The following is a 16,198-nucleotide window of genomic DNA, read 5'->3' on the forward strand; positions in this document are numbered from 1 at the left end:
TCTAGCCTTCCGCATGGTATAAAGAATGCAGAACAACCTCACTTGCAATGAATGCTGAAGGGTGAATTTCACTTACCTTTTATTTTAAACAGTCTTGCTCACTTCATGTTGTGCCTTACGCCATGGTAGTCCCATTAAGTTTTATACAGCTGTTTCCAGAGTAAGGTTTTAAACAAGAGTAATGTTGACACAACTGGTCCCATATCAATAAGAAATCAGTTTGTTTAAAAATCTATTTGCAATGCCCATAATTTTGACAAAAAAGGGCTAATGAGATCCTCAGACATATAAACCGTGCAGTCAGTGAGAAAAGGGAAGTGCTTTTATGTGACATTGGTGAGACCGATACTGGGACACCGTGTCCAGTTCTGGAGGCCACATTTCAAAAGGATGTTGAAAAATCTGGAGAGAGTGCAGCGAAGAACTCAAAAAATGGCTATCGTCAGAGCATTGAAGAGCTCAATCTGTTTAGTTTGTCAAAAAGAAGATCAAGAGTTCACTTGATTGTACTGTATATGTAGAGCCCTATGAAATCCTTTGATTTTGTATATTTTTTTCTTTTACTTTTGGGGAATTTATTATTATTTTGTTTTATTCATTCTCCACCCCCTAGGGTTTGGGTCTTGCTGCCAGGGGATGGGAGGCCCAGGAATGGGGGGGGAGGCGGGGGGAAGAGGCACAGAGAGGAGGCAGCTGAGCGAGTCTGCCCCATACTCACCCTTCAGCAGTTTCTCCTTTCTCACGGGACGGGACCTGGCTCCCTGCTCCGGGCATTGCAACCTGGCGTACAGGGTCGCAGTGATGCTCAGGTTTGGTCTAGCCACAACTCCACGGTGGGAGATCAGGCCAAACCTGAGCAGCACCGTGACCCCGTGTGCCAGGCTGCAACTAAATTAATCCGTTTTAATCACACTGTTAAACAGTAGAATACCAACTGAAATGTATTAAATATTTTTGGATGTTTTCTACATTTTCAAATATATTGATTTCAATTACAACGCAGAATGCAAAGTGTACAGTGCTCACTTTATATTTATTTTTTATTACAAATATTGACCCTGTAAAAAGATAAACAAAAGAAACAGTCTTTTTCAATTCACCTCATATTACAAGTACTGTAGTGCAATCTCTTTATTGTGAAAGTGCAACTTACAAATGTAGATTTTTTTTTGTTATATAATTATACTCAAAAACAAAACATGAAGCAACATCTGAATCTTTAGCACATCTGGCACGTAAATATCTTGCAAAGCCAGCTACAACAGTGCCATGTGAAAGCCTGTTCTCTCTTTCAGGTGACATTGTGAACAAGAAGCGGGCAGCATTATCTTCTGCAAATATAAACAAACTTGGTTTTCTGAGCAATTGGCTGGACAAGAAGTAGGACTGAATGGACTTGTAGGCTCTAAAGTTTTACATGGTTTTATTTTTAATGCAGTTATTTTTTGTACATAATTCTATATTTGTAAGTTCAACTTTTATGATAGAGATTGCATTACAGTACTTGTAATAAAGTGAACTGAAAAATGCTATTTCTTTTGTTTTATTAGAGTGCAAATATTTGTAATAAAATAAATATAAAGTGAGCACTGTACACTTTGTGTTATAATTGAAATCAATATATTTGAAAATGTAGAAAACATTCAAAAATATTTAAATAAATGGTATTCTATTATTTTTAACCATGCAATTAATCAAGATTACTTTTTTAAATTGCAATTAATTTTTTTAATCACTTGACAAATCCATATATATATATGTGTGTGTGTGTGTGTGTGTGTGTATACACACAAGCTGGGGGATGGTCCTGGGAAATCTTCCCCCTGCTTGTGGTATGGGTCACCCCATGGTGAATGAATATAGCAGGAATAGTAAAAGTTTGGAGAAGGACAACAGAAATTACTGGGGGCACAGAAAAACTTCATTAATATTGTGTCAACAGCATACACACAGAGAAATTAGATAAAAACATAAATACTCTGGCTGGAAAGTTGCATCCTAACACAACTTTATTTCTTAGAGTTCAGAAGGATAACTCATAAGAAGCCAACAAACAGAGAGAGAGAAAACAAGCAGCTCCTTAAAACAGAAGCACACCTCTCCCCACCTTGCTTTATACTGGCTCTTTCTAGCCTGGCTGTCTGCTGCCTGCCTCCGAGGACCCAGATGGCATGGCTTCCCTCAGAGCCTGCAAGCAGGACCAGGAAATCCCTCTGTGATGATCTGGGACTATCTCTGTACAATTGATGAATTCTGGTTGACAATGTGAAGATGAATTATGAAAGATTACTGTATCATGAATGCTTATAGGTATGTGGATCCGCCATTGCTGACGGGGCCTGTAGCAGGGACAATGGGAAATACTGAAGGTTAACAATGGCACTTAGCTCTGTGATGGGGTGTCCACCCCACACAAGCCCTAAGCAGGTTGATGAGGGTCAGGAAGGGCCAATTAACTCTAGAAGCTGCACCTGGAAAGGAACCAGGGCTTGACAGGGCCTAATGGCAGATGAAGCCCTGCTGGGGGAGGAGCTGGGCTAGGATTATAAAGCAAGGAAGTGAGAGTTGGAAGGGGCTGTTTGGAGGTCTGTAGTCACTCCCTGGAGGGAAGGGGTGTTGGCTGGGAACATGGCAGAGCTCTATGGGGTGAGTAAGCCATGTCCTGGATTAGGAAGTTTTACAAGAGGCCTAGCGAGGGGAGAAGTAGCTATAGAGAGTGGAGGAAAGCCTGGTGGTAAACCCAGAGATAGACAATAGAGAGAGGCTTGCCAGGTGTCTGGTTTTCAACTGGAATGCCTGGTCAAAAAGGGACCCTGGTAGCTCTGGTCAGCACAGTCAGCTCTGTCCAGAGTCCCCTCCTGCACCCCAAACCCCTCATTTGCATCCCCATGCCCAGACTGGACCCCCAAACCCCTCATTTCTGGTTCTATCCTGGAGCCTGCACCCCCAGCTGTACCCATACCCCAATCTCCTGTCTCAGCCGGAAGCCCTCTCCCACACTCTGAACCCCTCGGCCTTGGCTCCAGCCCAGAGCCCCCTTCTGCATCCCAAGCCCCTCATCTGTCACCTGGTGAAAATGAGTGAGGATGGGGGGGATGATGTGGGGGGGGGGGCTTAGAGAAGGGGTGGAGCAAGGGTGTTTGGTTTTCTGCAATTAGAAAGTTGGCAACCCTAAATAGAGAGGTGGGGTAAGATGGAACCCAGGGAAATAGTAATGAGACTGGGCAGACCAGGGGGTCCCTGGGTTTGAATTCAGAATAGCAGGCATGCTTGGGTTCCCTTACCAGCCAGTGTTTCCCCCCAGCTTGTCTGGTGGGATTTCCTTAGCCTGGGGGGTGGGCTATATATAGTGACCTGGCCAGAGGGCCGAGTGATGGAGAGAGCATCCTCAGTTGTGAAGTGAGAGAGAGGATTGTCACATGAGTAACCAATGGGGTTACTTCAGGGGTGCCAGGTGGAGCAAGAACTAATTCCCAGGCCTAGCCACAAGGAAGCATATTCAGTGAGTTACGCCCTTCGAAAGGTTATGCAAAAAAGCAGTTCAAGTCTTGGGAAACCACTTTTATTCTCATTCCCCAGAAGGGAGGGGGAAGGCAGGAGCAGCAGAAAGTCACCAGGAGGAGAACAAGGGACCAGGAGGGGTTTAAATAAAGACACACAGGGACCAGGCAAGTAGAGGGAGCAGAGGGCAGGAGAGTACAAAGTCACAGAAGTTGGGTAAAGGGCTCCAGGAAGGAGAGGTCACCCAGTATGTAGCAATCTCCTAGGGCAAGGGGGCCCTGCCTGCTTTCCTGCACCCAGGTGCCCCAAGGACTCAGATCACAGCCTAAAGAATGCCCTGCGGTGGGGAGGAGACTGAGGCAGGGACATGCGTTTACCATATGTAGTCTTGTAGAGCACAGAACAGCACGGATCATACATGTTTAAGTATCACTGAGCATAAAGGCTGTACAAAGTGCATCTGTGTCAACTGCCCCTGCCCTGAGAGCATTAAACTGTAAGGAGCAGTGTCCCACCATGGTGTTCATAGACTATCAGGGTTGGAAGGGACCTCAGGAGGTCATCTAGTCCAACCCCCTGCTCAAAGCAGGTCCAACCCCCTGCTCAGAGCAGGACCAACCCCAGCTCAATCATCCCAGCCAGGACTTTGTTAAAAGCCTCTAAGGAAGGAGATTCCACCACCTCCCTAGGTAACTCATTCCAGTGCTTCACCACCCTCCTTGTGAAAAAGTTTTTCCTAATATCCAACCTAAACCTCCCCCACTGCAACTTGAGACCATTACTCCTTGTTCTGTCATCTGGTACCACTGAGAACAGCCTAGATCCATCCTCTTTGGAACCCCCTTTCAGATAGTTGAAAGCAGGAATCAAATCCCCCCTCATTCTTCTCTTCTGCAGACTAAACAATCCCAGTTCCCTCAGCCTCTCCTGATAAGTCATGTGCTCCAGCACCCTAATCCTTTTTGTTGCCCTCCACTGGACTCTTTCCAATTTTTGCACATCGTTCTTGTAGTGTGGGGCTGAAAACTGGACACAGTACTCCAGCTGAGGCCTCATTGATGTCAAATAGAGGGGAATGATCATGTCCCTCGATCTGCTGGCAATGCCCCTACTTATACAGTAACTCCTCACTTAAAGTGGTCCCGGTTAACATTGTTTTGTTACATTGCTGATCAATTAGGGAACATGCTCATTTAAAGTTGTGTAATGCTCCCTTCTAACATCTTTGTCAGCCATCTGCTTTGTCTACTGCTTGCAGGAAGAGCAGCCCATTGCAGCTAGCTGGTGGGGGCTTGAAACTAGGGTGGACCAGCAGTCCCCCTATCAGCTCCCCCTCCCCTAAGTTCCCTGTGCTGCAGCTGCCCAGCAGGCTAGCAATTGCAGATGTCCCTCCCCCCACTGCCATGTGCTGCTCCTGCCCTCTGCCATGGAGCTGCTCCCTGAGACTCCCGCTTGCTGTGTGGGGGGAGGGGAGGAAAGGGGGGGCTAATGTCAGGGTGTCCCCTTTCCCCTGCTCCTGCATCCCACTTACCCCATCTTCCATAGAGCGGGGGCACACACCAGGGCTCAGGACAGAGGGAGCTTGCAGCAGCTGAGGTCTCAGCAAGCTGATCTAATTAACAAGGCAGTCTACTTAAAGGAGAAATGTGCATATCTCCCTCATTCCTGCTGCCTTGTAGAATGAAATAGTTAACCTTTAAGGGCTCAGCCAATTGCTAGTTCATCATTTAGCAGTAAGGGAAATATCCCACCCTCTGACTCCTCCACCTCAACCAAGCTTCACAATCATCATCACTGTGTACCAGTATTAAATTGTTTGTTTAAAACTTATATTCTGTGTGCATGTGCGTATATATATAATATAGTCTTTTGTCTGGTGAAAAAAAAAATTCCCTGGAACGTAACTCCCTCATTTACATTAATTCTTATGGGGAAATTGGATTCACTTAACATTGTTTCGCTGAAAGTCGCATTTTTCAGGAACATAACTACAATGTTAAGTGAGGAGTTACTGTACAGCCCAAAATACCGTTAGCCTTCTTGGCAACAAGGGCACACTGTCGACTCACATCCAGCTTCTCGTCCACTGTAACCCTTAGCTCCTTTTCTGCAGAACTGCTGCTTAGCCATTTGGTCCCTAGTCTGTAGCAGTGCATGGAATTCTTCCATCCTAAGTGCAGGACTCTGCACTTGTCCTTGTTGAACCTCATCAGATTTTTTTGGCCCAATCCTCTAATTTGTCTAGGTCCCTCTGTATCCTATCCCTACCCTCTAGCATATCTACCACTCCTCCCAGTTTAGTGTCATCTGCAAACTTGCTGAGGGTGCAGTCCACACCATCCTCCAGATCATTAATGAAGATATTGAACAAAACCAGCCCCAGGACCAACCCTTGGGGCACTCCACTTGAAACCAGCTGCCAACTAGACATGGAGCCATTGATCTCCACCCATTGAGCCCGACAATCTAGCCAGTTTTCTATCCACCTTCTAGTCCATTCATCCGTTTTCTTTAACTTGCTGGCAAGAATACTGTATCAAAAGCTTTGCTAAAGTCAAGGAATAACACGTACACTGCTTTCCCCTCAACCACAGAGCCAGTTATCTCATCATAGAAGACAATTAGGTTAGTTGGGCATGACTTGCCCTTGGTGAATCCATGCTGACTGTTCTTGATCACTTTCCTCTCCTCTAAGTGCTTCAGAATTGATTCCTTGAGGACCTGCTTCATGATTTTTCCAGGGACTGAAGTGAGGCTGACTCGCCTGTAGTTCCTCGGCTCCTCCGCCTTCTATTTTTTAAAGATGGGCACTACATTAGCCTTTTTCCAGTCCTCTGGGACCTCCCCGGATCGCCATGAGTTTTCAAAGATAATGGCCAATGGTTCTGCAATCACATCCGCCAACTCCTTTAGCACCCTCTTGTAAGCTTCTTTTGTGTTGTGGGAGAACACCCCTGTTGCTTCAGCACACTGTCTTGGGGAGCCACACTGGTCCTGGGGCCAAGGGCAGGTTGGCTGAGAAGCCCCATTGATGAGAAGGGGTAGCAGACTGAGGGTCAGCACCCAGGAATTGTGCCCAAGTGTCCAAGGCTGTAGCCTGCTGAGGCTCTAGGAGCTTGAAACCCCTTGGGATGTAGAGCAGGGAGTCTAGGATTCCCCTCCTGGCAGTCCTAGTTAGTGGCCAGGAAAGGGGGTGCTCCCTAGGATCTGAGACACCCTCACTCTTAAAGTGGCAGCTTGTCACCAGTTTCCAATATACTGCAGTTATGAGGGACAGTTGACAAGACTAGGGCGCAGATTGCCAAGCGTGCCTGATCCTGGTTGCCTCAGGCTTTGCTATCCTACTTGAGGATGCTTCAAAGGAGCCTGATTTTCAGAAATTGATGAGCACCTACCCTCTGAAATCCAGGGCCCTTCAGAAACCGAGGCTCCCAAAATCACTAATCACGTGGCGGAGTTCCATCTGACAGAGTGACGATGTAATCCACAGCAAAATCATGGAGACACTGTCCCTCTTTTTCAGTTCACAAATTCTTAGCAGACTGGTTTTATCAGATGTATTTGACATTGTTTACCAAATCATATCTAGGTCATATTATTAACTGGCATAAATAGATGTAGCTCCCTGGACTTCAATGCAGCTTAACCCATTAACACCAGAGGAGGATCTGACCCTCGGAATTATTCTTGGTATGTAGCTTTTTTGCAAGACACTTGCTGGGAGTATTCAGTCTTCAAAAATCCAAGCTGTTTTCCTGGATGCACAAGTCACATGGTGTTTCCTGACTGGATAAATGCCACTTTCAGAATCAGGTTCCCAATGTGAATAATCACAAGGATGTATTCAAAGTCATTTTCACAAAGTGTTTCTAAAACTCATTTAAAAACTGGTGTTTCTGGGAACATTACCACAACTGAAATCATGCTGGAGCATTATCAGCAAGCCAATGAAAAAGGGATTCAAATGTAGTCCATCTGGCACCAACTGCATTAAAACCAGTCCAGCACTATCATCCAGCCACACATGGGTGATTAAAATAATATCATATACAACTGCTTTCTGTCTTAATGGAGACAATGTTGTGTGTTGGCCTAGAGATGGATTCCTGCTGCAGACTCCAGCCCTAATCCGAACTTCAACAGAGCTTGGGTGTTCAGATCCAGGGTTTTGATTTGTCCCGATACAAAAATAGGTGTGAATATGAAGTTCAGATCTATAGTCAAATTCTCCCAAACTTTGAAGGTATTTGCATCTGAGATTTTGATTTAGGCTGATGTTAACATTGCAGCTTTCACAGATACGTCAGAAGACACTACTTTAGCTTACAGTGGGGAGGTGGAAGAGATAGGTTGGAACAGTGAGAGCTTCACTCCTTTGGAGTAGCAAAGCAAGTAACCCAGAACAGCAGTGACTATAAAGTACTGGTGTATTAATGTTTCAAAGGCTTTTTTTGGTTAGAAAAGCGCTGCTTTCAAATACTGAGGCAAAGTAGAAAGTCCTTAAGGGTCATGGGTGACTAGGGTTTCTAATATACTGGAGCGAATCAGGCAATCTAGTTAGTTTTTATATTTGACCATTTTACGGCATAATGTAAGCTAATCTAGTCAAAAGATAGACCACAGAAGTGTCATGTCCCTTTTGCTTCCATTGTTCATAATATTCATCTGCAAGGCACGTAGAGAAATACGCAGCAAACAGTTTTGATAAAGTAGCTAGTGGGTGTTCTTCCTTAGCGTACTGGTGTTGAGACTCGTTGGGTTACCATGATACAGTTTACTATTGTTGGTTGTTTGTATTGCAATAGAACCAGAAGTCCTAGCCCCACTTAGGGTGACCAGACAGCAAATGTGAAAAATCGGGACAGGGGGTGAGGAGTAATAGGAGCCTATATAAGAAAAAGACCCAAAAATTGGGACATCTGGTCACCCTAGCCCCACTGCACTGAGCGCTGTAGAAGCACATAAAATGTGCCCCCTGCCCAAAGAGCTTACAAACCTGTTTCAAAATGGGGTAGATCAAAGTGCCCTCTAGAACTTCTAGTGCCTGGCAGCAGAGACAGCACAGATGGTTAGTATACAGCAAAGTATTGTGAGGTAGATTTACACCCCAGTTCGCTAGGTTGTACAGACAAGCCCTAACTCTAAGGTGAGAGACAACAGGTGGATACAACAATCAGATGGGAGGAGCACAAGGCAATAGGGATGTGATTTTTGACTAGAAATGTCTCAAAGATAATTGACTGAGGAATTACAACACGGATGTATTTCAGCTAGCTAAAATATTGCTGTAGTGCTTGGCTGGATCACCCATAAGCAGTTATTCAGGCTTTGCTCTACGCTTCTTTCTTGTGTTTTACGTTTCATTATCAGTGTTTTCAGATGAAAATATTCCTACTTCAGTAAATTACTGGAGGTGTTTCTTATTTTGTCAGTTAGAGACAGATTGTTTCTCTGCTCTTCTTCAAGACCTGAAACACTACAGCAATATGCCTTTCATTAGGTGGAATGGGAATGCTCTGTCATTTATAATAGTTTCTCCCCTCCCCCCACACTCTACTGGAATTGACACTGTGGTAATTTCCTTGGATTCTGTCACCTGTTTGACTGCATGTGTGTGTGTATATTTGCACACTGCTTTTTAACGCATAGTTTGAGGCTGGTATGTGAACTTTACGGAACCGCAGATGCTTGCTTTGCAGCTGGAGATGTTAATGACAGGACACATGGTTGCAAATGAGAGCAGTCATTCTTTAATCTCCTCGATTCATTTTTGAATGTGGGGGTGGATATTAGGGAAAGGTTTTCTCATTAGAACAAATGTCACAGATCTAAAAACCTCCCGATTTATATTCCTTCTAATGTTCTTGTGCTTGAGCAAGTGAGTTCTTAATGTCGATTTTAATTAAAGCATTTAAACCAGATTGCAGCTGTGCATCTAATGAATGGACCAAAGGGTCACTGAGAAATGTTTGTTTTCCACTCTTCCCAAGGAGCAACATTTTGTCGTTTGAGCCATGTGGACTCCAGTCCACCCCTTCCAGGTGGCTAGACTGTCTTGTTTCTTTTTGGTTTCCCTTTACAAAAAAAAATGAGATACTCCATAGGAAGCAAAAAGCAAGGTCTGGCAGGAAAGAGGATTCTGTGTTTACAATACAACACAAATAATAAAGACCTTAGATCTCTTGCAAAAGGCTGGTTGGGAGCTTCAGCTTTTCATATGTTTCCCTAGGTCACCACTGAACTTTCCTTCTTGCTGACTTTCTAGTTTAGTTCAATATTTCTCCCTCTTTGCAGCTAACCAGTCTCAGGATCACTGTCCTCAGGCTTCAGTATCTGCTATTTGCAGGCTCTCAGATCTCATAATCTCCCCTGAAGGCTCCTAATTTCCCTCTTGGTCTAAACTGGCTCCTTCCTTCATCTCCACTGTTACCTCCTGGAATGCTAGAGATGTTCATTGATGTAAACCGATAGGAAGCTTGTGTGAGAAGAACATGGTGTTGGCTTTCCCAGAGTAATCCAGAAAATCCTCTTTGACTCTGGATGCTTTGGGCCAGGGCTGCTGTGCTAGTGCCTGCCATATTACAGAAGGCCAATTACTACTCTGTTGTGAAAACTATTGTTGCAGCGTGGAGAGATCACAGAAAGGAGCGTCTGCAAAGCAGGAAACTGACATTGGATCAATGATTACCCCTTAGCCCTCCATTCTGTTCTTTTCCTGTTTCCACCAGGACAGTTACATCATGGACAGAGCCAGTGCAAGCTTCCTCACCCAGCCACCACAAGGGTGAGACCATGCTGTGGCTCCTCAGAGATAGGCTGGGGAACTGCAGACAGAGAAGGTTGATACCTGCTGGTCTCTCTCTTGCTTCTCTGCTCTATGTCCTTTCCGACCCAGGAAAGCTGATCAAGGAAAGGAGTCACATGCCAAGCACCCAAAGCCAGTGGGAGTAGCAGGTCTCCATATATGACACACACACATATATAAAGTCACAGGATCAGATTCTTGGCTGCTGTAAATCAGAGGGCTCCAATGAAGTCAACAAGGCTACAATGATTGCATCAGCTCTGGCCCATTGTCTCTTTCCCTGTGTTAGTCATCTCTGACAATCTTCATCGTTCTTGCTGCCGTGTAATGCTGTGTCCGAGTGGGTTGTTGGCAGCGGGGAGCAAACCTGGAACCTCTGGGTCTTACAGCATTAACTTCTGCTGCCTGAGCTAAAAGACAGGATTCTATCAAGCAAGGCTGTACCAGCCTCATCAATCTCTAAATGTGCCCAGTCCCCACTAGAAAGGGTCAGAGTGCCACACCGAAGGGGTATGGAGTGTATTTGTTCACTCAGTTCCATTCAGTTTTAAGAGTGAGAAAAAAACTAGACAGTTTCACTTTCTAGCACTCAACTACTAGCACAATACTGTACTAGAATTTTAGCTGGTTAACATTTTTTTTAACTGAAAAATCTTCCGTGAGAAAAATATGGCTTCTGTGATAATGTTCACTTGGAAAATGCCAACTTCAACAAAATACTTTGATTTGCCTCCTGGAAAAAATCAAAACAGAGTTAACTTTGAATCATTATGAAATGAAACATTTTTTCGCAGTTTGAATTTACTAATATACATATATAAAAAAACATCAAGAGGGGAGAACATGGTGCAGCATGGGAGATGTAGTCCAGTCAGGGAGCCCCGTCTAGAGAGGCATCATTTCAGAATTAAAAGATTTTGGCTTTCAGCTGAAGTATTTCTTTTCTTTGCTCAGTCTGACATCTCCCACCCCACTTTTTGGCCAGCTCTAAGTGCAATCCCCCTTCTATAGATAAACTGTGGCTCAGAGAAATGTGACTTGTCCAAGATCATAGACAAACGCAGAGCTGGAAATAGAGACGTCTTTTAATTCACAGTTCGATGATCTACTCTCTCTAACATTTTCTCCAGACAATAGCTGACTGCATATGAGAAAAATAGACACTTCCTTTCTCAGGAGTCTACTTTTGAACTAGTGTATATACCAGGGGTCGGCAACCTTTCAGAAGTGGTGTGTCGAGTCTTCATTTATTCACTCTGATTTAAGGTTTCGCGTGCCAGTAATACATGTTAACGTTTTTAGAAGGTCTCTTTCTATAAGTCTATAATATAAAACTAAACTATTGTTGTATGTAAAGTAAATAAGGTTTTTAAAATGTTTAAGAAGCTTAATTTAAAATTAAATTAAAATGCAGAGCTCCCCCGACCTGTGCAGTGTGAGTGCCACTGAAAATCAGCTCACGTGCTGCCTTTGGCACACGTGCCATAGGTTGCCTACCCCTGGTATATACCCTGACATAGCCCCATTACTAGAAAGCACTATGTCCAGGAGCTCCTTCCATTGGTAGAAAGCACTGTGCTAAATACTGTTTGCATGATCAAACACTAAAAGACCAACACGGAAGCAACTAGGAAACCCAAGAAAGGAGCTACCTCTATCTTGACTGTTAATTACCCATTCACTCCTTGCAGGTATCTCAAATGCTCCAGTAATGGCTCGAAACAGTGCAGACGGCAAGCGGTAGCATTAGGGAATGGTACTGCAGTACACACATGGATTTCACATACAAGAGTCACTCCGAGGTGAGGTTCACGGTGCCTAGGACTGCATTTGGTCCATTGCAGTGCACCAGAACACTTCAGAACTTTGAGGCTGATCCCATCACCATTATTCACCGGAGTAATCCTCAGTCATGCACACAGTCCCAGAGTCTTCATTGGCACTACACACATGTATCAAGGTTACTCTGTTACATTGTATTATTTACACACCAGAGGTGATGGTGACACTTCACAAACAAAAGAGATGGGGTGGGAAATCTTGACCCTATTGAAATCAGTGGCAAAACTTCAGTGGGGTCAAGATTTCACCCATGGTTCCTATCTAATTTAGGATTCTCTGTAGCAGCCACCACTGTACTATCCTGGCCCAAAGAAGCAATGATCTGAGTCCAATTCTGCCAAAAAATGTTAATGTTTTTATTTCAATAAGACTTCTCACTTGAATAGGGGTTTTCAGGCTTGGTCCCTGATTTGCATAATTAACCTGTGGAACACTCTTCCACAGAATATTACTAAAGCAAGAGATTAACAGGGATTGCTAAAGGGTTATTTATTTATGAATAATAGCATATACTTAGACTTGGAAGAATTCCATTTTATTGGTAAATGCCAATTTCACCATACACATAAACCAATGAAAAATATTTCCATTGGTCATAATTGAAATTTACAAAGTAAGAAATATGCTGCTTGAGATTTTAGTTTGCTTTAAGGCTATTGACCTTGTATATTTTGCCATGTGATGTTGACCATTTGTGTTTTAACAGTTACAAAGCTGCAATTTGTTGCATCTCAACATCTATGGTCATTAAATAATATTCTGTCTCCCATAATTTCCCAAAACTCTGAAGATTTAAACTGATGAAAATAACACAGCTTAAACACCAAGATATCATCTGTCAAAATTATAACAAAAAGCAAAAGCAAATTCTGCCATGCCTACAGCCAGCTCCCATTCCTTTACACAGGGGAATTTTAAACATAAAAGGGATTTAAACCCTCATTCTTCAGGTCATAAGTCAAGGTATAGCTGAGAGGAGATAAGAAAAAACTTCCCTAGTAGGCAGACAATTCTGAAATTGTGCTTTTTATACATCTTGCACCTTCTTCTGCAACATCAGGTGCTGGCCCCTGTCAGAGACCAAATACTGGGCTAGATGGAGCCTGCGTCTGATTCAATCTGGCAATTGCTGTTTTCCTAAATTACCTGGGTGAGTAAAGTTCACACCACTGGGCCCCTTTTAGTCTGTTCACCATGCGCTTGATCCTGCAAGCCCATACTCATTTCAGTAGTCCTTGCTCACGCAAGAAGACCCATTCATTTCAGCCGAGCTACTACCTTGAGTAAGGAGAACTGCTCAAGTGAGTAAGGGCTCTCTGGATCAGACCCTAGGCCAGCAGTGCACGGTGCGCAAGAGGATGGAACTGAGGCTCTTCTCTCTGCCATAGGAGTTCTAGGGTATGTGGGCTGAGCTGTGCGTCTTCCCTGCAGCATGCCTGCCCCGCTGGGTGCCCCCCGCTGCTAACCAGCCCTCTCCTCTGAGGAGCAAGCCAATCCCTTCTTGCAAGGATCCAGCCATTGCCACTCACGGCACGTGCAGGGCAGTCCAGCAGGAGGTCCCGGTGTGATTACATCGCTCCCCGAAGGGGATCACATCTGGGATACAATCAAGCAGAGATTAGAACTAAACCTCAGCTGCCAGATCCCGCCTCCCTGCTCCAGGCTTCCTCCCTCTCCCCCATTTGCTACCTCTCGGAGCTGGCCTTTTCCATCAGCAGTCTGGGGGAGAGACGCTTCCCCACTCCCAGATGCTGGGCACAGCCAGACCCTCCCAGGCGGGGGGGGGGGAGCTTTTAAAGCAGTGTAACCCCGCCCCGAGCAGAGCTATGCACCCACTGGCTGCTCCGCAGCATCTCTGCAGGGCAGAGGAGAGGAGACTGGGGGGCTCTTTTCTCCCCCTCCCCGGCTCCGGCAATGGTACGTGCAGCGGGGAGGGCTCTCAGCTGCGGGACTGAGCGCTGCTGCTGTCAGTGACTTCGCAGCTCCCTAGAGTTGAGGACAGGCGCTGGCTTGGAGGGGCAGCAGTAGCTAGGGCTGCTGCTGCTTTTCTGTGTGTGCGCTGGGCTGGCTTTCACTCTTTCCTCCTCCCCTTTCTCGCTCACTTCTTCTTCTTTGACATTTTTACCTCTGACATTTTCTTGCTTGGTGAGTATTTTTTCTTCTTCTTTCTTCTTGGGCTGCTTCCCTCCCCCCCAGTCTTTTTCTTTTACTAAATTAATCATGATTTTTAAAAACATCTTTTCAATAAAAGGTTTATGGGATTTTTTTTTCTTTTAAATCCGACCCTTTCTGTCTCTGTTTCTGCCACTTGCCGTGTGAGGTGTTGCAATTAAACTCGCTTTCTGACGCACCCACTAATTTTTCCTTCCTTTGATCCCTCTTATTTTTCCTTTTAAAAAAACAAAATATGCTCGTTGTGTTTTGAAAGTGGGTTTGTTTTAGGCTCTGCTCTGTTTTCAGAGGCATTTGTCCTTCTTGTTGCAGGTGCCAGTGTTTGAATGCTGTGTGTGGTTTCTTCTTTCTCTTAACTTTTACATTTTTGTCCCCCACACCCCTGCTTTTTTTTTTTCATGGATATTACAGCCTTGGGTCTTGCAAAAATACATAGAATCTTCTTGGAAGATGTTTTAAAAAATGGCTGTGTTGATGGAAATGAGAATTCCCCCTCCCCTCCTTTTTTTTTTTTTTTTTTTTTAAAAACTGTTGTTTGGAAGTGATTTTCTTGGGAATATTGTCCTGACTCAATGTTTTTCACCTGTCTAGTAATGTGGGGAGAACAGGAAGGGGGAAAGAGGACAGAGGCGTCAACAGCGGTAGGCTGGAGGATGAGAAACTTTCATGTTTCAAAAACTATCTGTGTGAAATCCTGGCCCCGCTGAAGTCAATAGCAAAGCACCCATTGACTTGAAAGGGGCCCAGATTTCACCTGCACAGTGTGGGATAAAACCTTTTCTACCTTAATCCACTATGAGGGAAACAATAAACCAGTTCTGATTGGATGCTATACCATTCCCTGTGTCTCAGCGCTATACTGATGGAAATATATCTACCCAGGTGTGTGTGTGGTTTTTTTTGTCATGTATCTTTGATGCTGGATTTGCTTGTTATTTTCAAAAGAACACTTCTATCCATTATTGCAATCAGGGGTGCTGTTTGGAAAAGTAGTAGTGAGTGAAATGATAGCAGGTTATCTTATCGCTCTTGTAAAATTTAAGCCCTGTGCTCTCTGCGGCTAAGATTGCTATTGTGCCTGTTGGAACTTATTTAAGATGTTTTGTGCTGACTGAATAGACTCAATGTACTAATCAAATCCCATGTCAGCTTGAACCACACCTGAACAAAAGTGCTTTCTTTGTAGCAAATGGGGGCTTGAAATAAATCTTTCGCTTGTTATTGTTAAAACACTTTTTTTTTTGTTTTTGTTTTTTAAGCGGTAGTTTCCTAACATACAACAGTTGAAGCTGACAGGTTGCAACTGCTATAGCTGTGCTGGCAATTTCAATGGCCATTGGTGACGATAAACAAAAATCCACTTTTCATACAAAATTCCTCTCTCAACGGCTTGGTTGTTTTGTGTTGGATTCTGTTTGAGTCTGGTCTCTGATTCTGGTTGAGTAAACCAGATTAGAGAGAAACAATGCCTATTTATAAAGATATTCCCATGTCTAATCTCTTCCATGTCTGATGACCTCTTGTAAACTAAGACACCAAATTCATCTGTATGAACATGAATCTTTCTCACATGTCTTTGTTTCCCTTTGCAGTAAAGGGAGAACTGTAGCTGGTTTAAGCTTACTTCTCAGAAGATTGCACTGAGCTTCAAACAGGCTTTCCCACTTCCCTGCAGACTGTCCATGCTTGGTAGCTCTCCTCTTTGAACTTTAAGGCTGCATTTGACAGCTCCTGAGGCAGGATACATCCTGTTTCATATTAAACAGGTTATTATTGACTTGCCTTTTGCAAGTAGGTGCCATAAGCATGCTAATCAATAGACCTATGTCAGTGTGTGGTGCCCAGGAGGGAGCTGTTATGGGAGACATCTGCATGACA

At 44.2% G+C, this 16,198-nt stretch overlaps 1 protein-coding gene across 5 annotated transcripts in view; it reads left to right on the forward strand.

Annotated features, from left to right (window-relative positions):
- Window positions 1-2,585: 2,585 nt before the first annotated feature.
- Window positions 2,586-16,198, forward strand: part of RALY (RALY heterogeneous nuclear ribonucleoprotein) — a 285,584-nt gene continuing 271,971 nt past the window's right edge. For 3 of the 5 annotated variants that reach the window (XM_039499403.1, XM_039499407.1, XM_039499406.1), the window contains exon 1: window positions 2,586-2,646. The gene's annotated coding sequence lies outside the window, so the exon portion shown is untranslated. Of the gene's footprint in view, window positions 2,647-13,903; window positions 14,066-14,145; window positions 14,294-16,198 lie in introns of those variants that run through there. The other 2 variants (XM_039499405.1, XM_039499404.1) reach the window with 2 other exon arrangements.

Source organism: Mauremys reevesii, linkage group 13, assembly GCF_016161935.1.
Source record: "Mauremys reevesii isolate NIE-2019 linkage group 13, ASM1616193v1, whole genome shotgun sequence".
Classification (NCBI taxonomy): Eukaryota; Metazoa; Chordata; order Testudines; family Geoemydidae; genus Mauremys; species Mauremys reevesii.